Raw genomic sequence first — 9,789 nt, 5'->3', positions numbered from 1 at the left:
GTGCCTGCGTACTGTGTGAGGAAACTCTTTCCCCGCCCAGGGGGAGCAAGGAAGTGGGCAGGGAAAGAGTTTCCTCACACAGTGCGCAGGCACCACAGCAGTGAGCTGCAGGCCCGCACCGTCTGCGTGGCCCCAGTGATGATCGGCCGCCCCCTGACCAGTGAAATCTGCAAGAGAGGTAGGGGGTGCGGGAGAGTGAATGAATGAATGAAGTGAGTAAGTGTTTAGGGGCAGAAATGTGACAGGCAGGCTGTTTACAGGGGCAGAGGTGGCACAGGCAGGATGCTTCTGGGGCAGAGGTGGCACAGACAGGCTGCTTCAGGGGGCAGAGGTGGCAGAAGCAGGCTTATTTAGGGGGGCTAGGGTGGCACAGGCAGGTTGCTTCAGGGGCAGAGGTGGCCTAGCCAGACTGCTTCAGGGGGCAGAGGTGGCAGAAGCAGGCTTATTTAGGGGGCTAAGGTGGCACTGACAGGCTGCTTCAGGGGCAGAGGTGGCACAGCCAGGCTGCTACAGGGGCAGAGGTGGCACAGCCAGGCTGCTTCAGGGCAGAGGTGGCACAGCCAGGCTGCTTCTGTGGCAATGGTGGCACAGCCAGGCTGCTTCAGGGGCAGTGGTGGCACAGCTAGGCTGCTTCAGGGCAGAGGTGGCACAGCCAGTCTGCTTCAGTGGCAATGGTGGCACAGCCAGGCAGTGTTAGGGGCAGTGGGGGCACAGGCAGGCTGTTTTAGGAGCAGCTGTGACACGGGGAGGCCCCAGGTGCCAAATACTCTAGGTACGCCACTGACATACACACAACAAAGCATAGCTGTATTGATCACAATGGAGCTGCATTAATGGGAGGGCATTGCCTTTTAACCCGGTAAGATTCTCCTGCAATTTAAAGCACTCACTGTACACCATTCATGCGGCAGCTGTGTGGTAGGAGGGGTGTTTAACCCGGAAGTCTGGTCAAAACCTCCAAATACAAAAAAAAGGGAAACATACCCTGAAAACCATATAAAATCAAATTTCAGGGGCTGCTGAAATGACCAATATGTATATACACAAAGCAAGGAATCTGGCTTTTGCCGGGTATCCACTGATTTCTTGATTTGTATGCGCAAATTAGTTTTTTTTTAGGGTTCGCTTCCCTTTTTCTAATTTTTGTATATATTTAGAGGTTTGGACAAGACTTCAGGGTCAAGCACCCCTCATACCACACAGGTGCCCCATCAATATATTGCCATATTGTGCAACAGAATGCCCAATATTTAAGCTTCGGATTGGTGATTTTAAAATAGTATTTGCTGGGTGTGTGCCGATTCCTTGTATTTTGATTTTTTTGTGTCTCTTTTCCTATGGCCGCCTATTGTCTTATCTCTTATAAGATCTCTTTATCTTATACATTTTTGCAATTCAGGTATGGCTTGCCAACAGTGCACAAATAGTATACTAGATACATTCTAATAACTAATATTGAAATGAGAGATATATGGACCTAGTATTCAGTGAGCAGCACTGTGTTTGGTGCTAAGGTTTACATATTTAAAATCTATACATACAGTATTTTAGTGGCAAGTTTTAATAGGGTATTAGATTACAGTCCGTTTCCCACTTTTGCTACACCATGCAGAATTTTGTTGGTTGGTGATTCATTTTTCCCTGGCTACAAAGACTAAAGGGATTTTGACATGTTGCCCCAACTTTAAATTATCTTAGTTTGGCCTTCCCTCACTGTTCTAAACTATGCATCTGTTGTAAAACTATGCGTCACCTTAAAACTACCATAAACATCAAGACCCACTTTTCCTCACTGTGCTCTTGATTTCAGCTGTTTCTAATTTTTGCTGCCATGCTTTTTTTTATATAGGGAATAAAACAAATAAAAATCTTCATTACTTTAAGAAGAGGGAAAAAGAATACTATGTGAAGACCCAGATGACACAATGATAGATTACCTGTAACTCTATCTGACACTGAAATTAGGGTTTTTAATGATAGGATGACTCTCTCTGGATGTGAAATTCAAATGCTCTCTAAAGCCTTCCTACGCCCATCACTTCTTACATGCAGCCGTACACGCCACACACACAGGTACTTTGTCTCTGTCACCGCAGAAAGGACATTGTTATTACCAACAACTCTTTGTATTAACCAGTCTCCTACCTAATAGACAACACTTTTCGTTCTGCACCGTTACCCACTCTGGGCTGAAAGGCACACAGCTTTTTCTCTCTCCCCACTATTTCCCTCGGGGCTATGAGAAAACTGCATTTAAAAATAGTCAAAATTGTAAGGGGAAAACACAAAGCTCCATTATTTTTCAAATGAATGTGAAAGAATGTGAAATAAGGAAGAAAAATTTCACGGCTTATGTGCTGCTTATGCTTTAAAACTCCAAATCTGTTAATGTATTACAATTCTATTGAAGACCTATGGACCATGATTAGTTTAGGGAATGTACAGTGACATTACCATTTTATAAAATACTTCCTCATTTGTGGGTGAATTTTTTGCTTATGATTATTATATATATATATTTGTTTCAGAATGTTTCTATACAGCATACACGGTGTTGAGCAGGAGTGAAAACCCCCAAGCCTAAAGGGCCACCAACATACCAGGAATTCTGTGGATATTTTCCTGAAAAGTAGCTTAATATTTTTTTTATTTGAGAAGCCTGTGCTCAAAGAAAGCTGAAAAGGAATCTAATGTAGCCATGCTGGCACTATGGGTAGCCGGAGCTTAGCTACACAGTGTTAATATTGTCCAAAAAAGGACAATACGTTGTCATATAAATCCATCCTAATCATCCAACTTAACTAATGCTGAGGTGGAAAACACAAACTGGGTTTATTTGGAACAAGCACACACAAACATAATTAGATCAGGAGTATAATCCCATCACTTCAAGACAGCTCAGCGCCTCCTTACAGTTCTATGGCCAGCAATGCCCACCCGATAACACTATTTTGGAGTGATCCCGGCGAAGCAGCATCAATAGAGAGCTCAGGGACCAAGGATGTTATGTTCTAAAAAGTGACTTGAGCCAATGTCAGGACCCTGAGCGTCAGCATCAGAAACGTCCCCGGGAATAGTCCATGCGGCAGCCGGGCCAGAGTTCCATAGCTGTGGCTGGGTAAAACCCAGTCCTAAAATGGGTAATAAAACCAGGGTCCCAAAATGAGCTCCTTTTTCGTAATCACCTCCGACTGTTGCCCACCACGAGCATAGTGTAACCTCAAAAGAGCAACGTGGTGGGACAACGGATGTCAGTAGCGATGCAGTTCCAATTGTCGGCGGGCATCACTTCGGTTTGGCCCATGGGCACTAGTCCTTGAGAGTCTGGTTAGGGCAGACCAGACAGCGTGACTTGGACATAAGAGGGGATGTGGCAGGCAGGCAAGGAATTCATCAGCGCCCCTCAAAACTACCCTCATGCGTCCTCTGCCTCAGGGGGTCACAAACATAAATGACATCATTTCTGAAAGAAGGTTTTGAGTTACTAAGGTATTACCTTCCTTGTCAATCAACTTATCTCTGTAAACATATTACACCATTTCAAGCAAGTAGATTGGAGTATTTCAGTGGTCTTGTATATAAAACACTGTCTGGTCTGCCATACTAGCCAGCTATGGGAACTCTACATGGCCAAAAATGCTCTGTGCACCTGACCAGGAACCACAGCGATGCCCACCGACAATTGGAACTGCATCACTGCGGACATCCGTTGTTTAGACTATACAAGAGCAAGCTACCATAAGCATAAGTAGGCTAAAAAAGAGGGGGGTCTGCAACTGTAACAAAAAGAAATGTCAGCTGTGACGCATCATAGGCTGGGACCCCCCCACGAATAAACAACATACAAAGGCAAAAAGAGATAAGTGAGGAGCTGAGCTTAAGTTGGGAATTGATTCATCAGATGCTAGATACAAACAAAATGATAAGAGAAACTGGGGCATAACCTTCTATGTGAGCTTTCACATATTAGCTGTATGCTGCAACAGATATAAAGTAGTGTGAGGTCATACAACACCCTTACATGTGTACAGATATGGAAGAGCTCAAACAATGGTTACAAGTGGAACTTACCAACACTATGGTTGGCAGTAATTTAGGCAAAAAATGATGTGATATGCCTTTACCGTTTCACATGCATCGAGCTTTGGACAGAAGGATAAATAAAAGGACCCATATACATATGTTTAATACTGTTCAAAATGTTGAACTTTTTTCACTTTTGTTTTCAATATCCTTGTTTTAAAGAAAAACAAGTTTTGTCCATTAAAATACCATGAAATGGATCAGTAATACTAAAATCAGTGTAGATGTTGCAAATGTTGAAAGTAGCTACTGTAGCTGGAAACAACTGATTTTAGTGGAATATCTTCATTGGCATACAGAGTCCTTTTATCAGCAACTCTTCTGTTACTCCTGTGTAACACGTTGACTAATGCAAGTTCCCATGAAAAATAAGTGACCCCAAACTTTTGAACAGAAGTGTTTGTATAAAAAATCTCATTCTCATGTACCCACGGAATTAGAATATATTTCCACATGTCCACAAATTACCTAAACAGTGGTATTTAAGTACTGTGTTTAGTACTGGTAGACATTATCCTCTTCAACCAAATGGAACATAAAACATGTTCTATAAAAAGGAGAACAGAACAGTGTGAAGGGCTGCCTGCAAATTGATGGGTTTATAGAATTTATTTTTGTGTGTTATTTAATATACCGAGTGATCAGGCTTTCAATCAGAATATTATGGGTCACACAGATTTTAGAATCTTCCAGTCAATTTATTTTCACACCTCCCACCAAGAGTCTCTGTTTAGAATAAAAATTGCAGAAGCTGTATGGATTCATAAAACAGGATGCAATGAATGTGTCAGCTGATGCTCAGAAGCTGGCAGCATTGAGGTTTAGCATTGGCTCATTCTTCGTTTCTTTTGGCTGCAGGAGATGTTGACACTAAACATAACAGGGATGCATAAGAAAAAGATGGATTAAACAGCGCCAGACCATTATTTCATCTAATTGTCTCTTTGTATGGCTGACCTATGACCTGCGATCTTGATATACCCAATCGACCTGATTCAGATGGTATGTTTTACATGATATTGCAGATTGGCGTGACCAACAAGCTTTAAGCTTTCTGTTCTCATGAAAATAACCAAGAAGCCAAAATAGCTGGATATAAAAATCATAGCCAGACCATTCATGCACCGTTTCCCAAGCCATACATAACCTTCTCCTCTGCAATGCAAAGCAGTATAATTCACATCTGCACACGTTTCATACACACGTCTCATATGTGTGTGTCCAAGGCATCAGTGAATATGAACACAACACCACTGTGTCCCACATTTCCCAGCCAACAGAACTTAATCTAAGGGGTGTGCCAACCTGAATGCTGTTTGAACATATTAAATTAGACTTAGGGAGTAGACAGAGATGAATTTCAGTAGAAATGGCAATGGCTTTAAGTGTCAAAATGGAATTTTTAGCTTTTAACATTAGAAATATATATATATTTATATATATATATATATATATATATATATATATATATATATAGATATATATATATATATATAATGTGTATATATATATATATATATATATATATATTAGGGAACAGGTGTGTTCACTCGAACGTTTATCCACACTTGTATATGTGTACAAACAATACATCTGTTTAATAAGTTCATATTACAACCATATTACAACCATTGATTTTCAAACCAGTAATCCTAATGACTAAAAACCTAATAGTAATATCAGTTCAATACTATCCCTGACTATAACAAATAAACAAATAAACAATAAACAAATGAATATTTGACAAATAGAATGTGTGTTATTATGGTTTCAAGATGATAATATATAACACAATACAAATTTGAAAATCATCCACACTTCGTATTCCTGGTTAAAGCTAAGTCCAAACCTATATTGTGTGGCATTACAACATATCACTGTTATTACCACATTATGAAGTGTGTGCGTGAGCTGGGCTCAAGCCATTTATCCAGATTAACCAGTGTAAAGACTTTCAGTATTACGTAGACAGGTCTGGTTTGTTCTCAAAAAGCCAAGACTGAGGACTAGCTTTGTCTGGCTCTGCTCACACTCTTCCTGGGTTATCTTCCACACCACTATTCATTGCTTTACATTTTGAGACACTAGTAAAATCTTACACAGGAAATTAGCTTGCCAATATTAGAGAATATATATATATATATATATATATATATATATATATATATATATATATATATATATATATATATATTCTACAGTGGATATAAAAAGTATACACACCCCTGTTAAAATGCCAGGTTCTTGTGTTGTTAAAGAATGACACAAAGATAAATCATGTCAGAACTTTTTCCACGTTTAATGTGACCTATAACGTGAACAATTCAATTGCAAAACAAACTAAAATCTTTGAGAGAGAGAAAAAAATAACCTGGTTGCATACGTGTGCACACCCTCTTATAACAGTGGCTGTGTTCAGAATTAACCAATCACATTAAAACTCATGTTAAATAGAAGTCATCATTTAAAGTGACTGATTAATCACAAATAAAGTTCAACTGTTCTAGTAGGATTTACCTGGCATTTGCTTAGATGCATCTCAGAGCAAAAAATATGGCACAACACAGACATTACCAAGAGCTGGATGTCCCTCCAAAATTGATGAAAAGACGAGAAGAAAACTGGTCCGGGAGGCTTACAAGAGGCCTACTGCAACATTAAAGGAACTGCAGATGAAGTTCACCTTTCAGCACGACAACGACCCAAAGCACACATTCTAATCCACAAAAGCAAAGGGCTTCACCAGAAGAAGATTAACCTGAATTAACCTAAATCCAATTGAACATCTGTGGGGTGATCTGAAGAGGGCTGTGTACAGGAGATGTACTTGCAATCTGACAGATTTGGAGCGCTTTTGCAAAGAAGAGTGGGAAAATATTGCCACGTCAAGACTCCTACCCAAAAAGACTGATCACTGTAATAAAAATCAAAAGATGTTTCAACAAAGTATTAGTTTAAGGGTGTGCACACTTATGCAACCAGGTTTTTATTTTCCCCTCAAAGATTTCAGTTTGTTTTGCAATTGAATTGTGAATGTTATAGGTCACATTAAAGGTGGAAAAAGTTCTAACATGATTTATCTTTGTCTCATTTTTTAACATCACAAAATGTAATATATATATATATATATATATATAATGTTCTTTCTGTATGTAAGATTTTTATTTCTTCTTAGGGAGTAAGGGGGGCAAAGTTCACGATGAAAGTTTAAAAAATGTATTTAAGGAGTCGTTACAGCAATATACATTCCATCATAAGAATTCAAAAATCTCAAATCCAATCACACTTCCCCAATAAGGTGAGGACTAAATAAAAGAAAAAGGAGTTGGAAGAAGAAGGGACAAATACAAAAAAATAAATAGACAAATACCGGGATGTACTATAATTTGCATGTCACAGGGCAGTTATGACCATTTTTGCCATGAGAACTGATGCTTTTGAGTCTACATTGGGCATCACGTACCCCATTCCTTCTGCACAGCCATGGTTCCCAAACTAAATGGAATAAAATGAAGTTGATTCTGTGCGTTGGCATATAGAGTCAAGTATGTCTAAGACCTCTTGTAATCTGGGAGCTGCAGAGTGCTTTCGTAGCAATAATAATTTTACCTGGCATACAAACCATTACAATAAGCTTCTTAGCCTGTGTTGGGAAGCCAAGGGGAAGCATATTCAACAATGCTAACTGTGGACTTTCGGGGATTTTCAAAGTGAGGCATTGTTGAATCAAACGGAATATGTCTGTCATTGGGCACTTCCACAATATATGCCCTGTACTCCGACTGGGTACTCCCGCCAAACTACTCTTCCTTCTGCCGAGACACCAGCGGTGAACCCATTCAGCGCCAGACAGAACCAGTGTTGTAGAAAGAAGGGGGATGCCGCTGCACCAGAGCTGCATTGGCGCTGTAGCTAGCGGTAGCTTAGCGTATTCAGCACATGTACTGTTATGAAAAGGACAGTGAGTTCTTACAGCAACCCACCCCAAGCATTAGACATCTTTGGATTGAAAGATTGGACACTGTGGCTTCATGGGGTCTAATACCACTTTCATGCATAATTTGTTTTTATTATAGTTTACAAGACCTAGGGGGTAAAAATATATCTATGTTTTTTTTATTATCTTTATAGTTAGAATACTATTTTGTATACAGACAATATCTTGTTGGGACTGGATGTATTGGTCCAATTTTATTGTTATAGTCCTCTCTCCTTTGCATGAATGTCTGGTTGCTATGGTGATGGAAGTGTAACCTCAACTGTGTAGTAGTTTTGATTTTGTTCTTATTTTGTCCCCTTTTGCTCAACCGTAGTTTACAGTGGTTGTTATAGTGATGGGGTGGAGGATTTGTATCCTTTGATTATTCACCTATAGTGCACCTGGGCTTGCTGCACACTGGCTAGTCCTTTCCTATTTATTTGGGTTCTTTAATCTGTTATCTTGATAATGGGTTGTGCTGTGACCCAAAACATTGATTGTTTTTCTGTAAAGTTTGAAAAAAGTCCCGTGAGTGCTCCCTACGTTCTCTATGGACTGTCTATCTTTTTTAATAGGACGTATAGCACCTGGGTGCATTGAAATGTAATCTAATTGGTAAGCTGAGTGCAGACATTCTGGACTTTTGTACATTCTGGACAGGTTTTAGAGAGGAAAACTCTCAAAAGTTTGTCTTTTAAGTATCATGTTAGTTTAATTAAAAAAGGTAAATTTGCACATATAGATAATACTATATATATATATATATATATATATATATATATATATATATATATATATATACAGTTGTGATCAAAAGTGTGCATATCCTTGGAGAACTGGTAATACAGTATATGTACCATTTATAAAGAAAACATGAGTGAGCAGGCAAAATACATTTATTTCTTATAGGATTCATATTCAACTGTAGGTTATAACGGCGCAATCATAAAAAAACATGGCAACAACAAAAGAATGAAATGACCCTTGTTCAAAAGTCTGCATACCCCAATGACAGCGTGCAGTGTTTTGTAATAGTTGTCTATGGAGGCCCCATATTCTTAAAGGTAGTCTTACTGTAGCTACCCATTGGTCATGGAAAATGCCTCCAGGTCATGGAAAGTCTTTGGTCATCTTGCATGAACCGCACATTTGAGCTCTCCCAAGAGTGGCTCAATGATATTAAGGTTAAGAGACTGTGGTGGCCACTTTAGAACCTTCACCCTTTTCTGCTGTAACCACTGGAGGGTCAATTTCACCTTGTGCTTGGGGTTATTGTCTTGCTGGAAAGTCCAAAAGTGTCCCATGCACAGCTTTCATGAAGGAGAATACAAATTGTCTGCCAGTATTTTCTGATAACATGCTGCATTCACATTGCCATCAATTTTCACATGATTCCCTGTGCCTTTAGAGTTCACCCCCCAAAAAAAACATCAGTGAGCCACCACCATGCTTCACAGTGGGGATGGTATTCTTTTCGCTATAGGCCTTGTTGACTCCTCTCTAAATATAGCGCTTATGGTTGTGACCGTAAAGCTCTATTTTGGTCTTGTTACTCCAAATTACAGTGTGCCGGCATGTGAGTTGTGAGGCATGTCTAGGTGTTGTTGGGCATATTGTACCCAGGCTTTTTTTGTGGAATTGGCGCAGTAAAGGATTCTTTCTGTTAACATGACCATGCAGCTCAAGTATCGTCTTATTGTGCTCCTTGAAACAACCAAACCTTCTTT

This window comes from Spea bombifrons, chromosome 11 (assembly GCF_027358695.1).
Source record: "Spea bombifrons isolate aSpeBom1 chromosome 11, aSpeBom1.2.pri, whole genome shotgun sequence".
NCBI lineage: Eukaryota > Metazoa > Chordata > Amphibia > Anura > Pelobatidae > Spea > Spea bombifrons.
Note: the sequence above shows the minus strand (reverse complement) of the source record.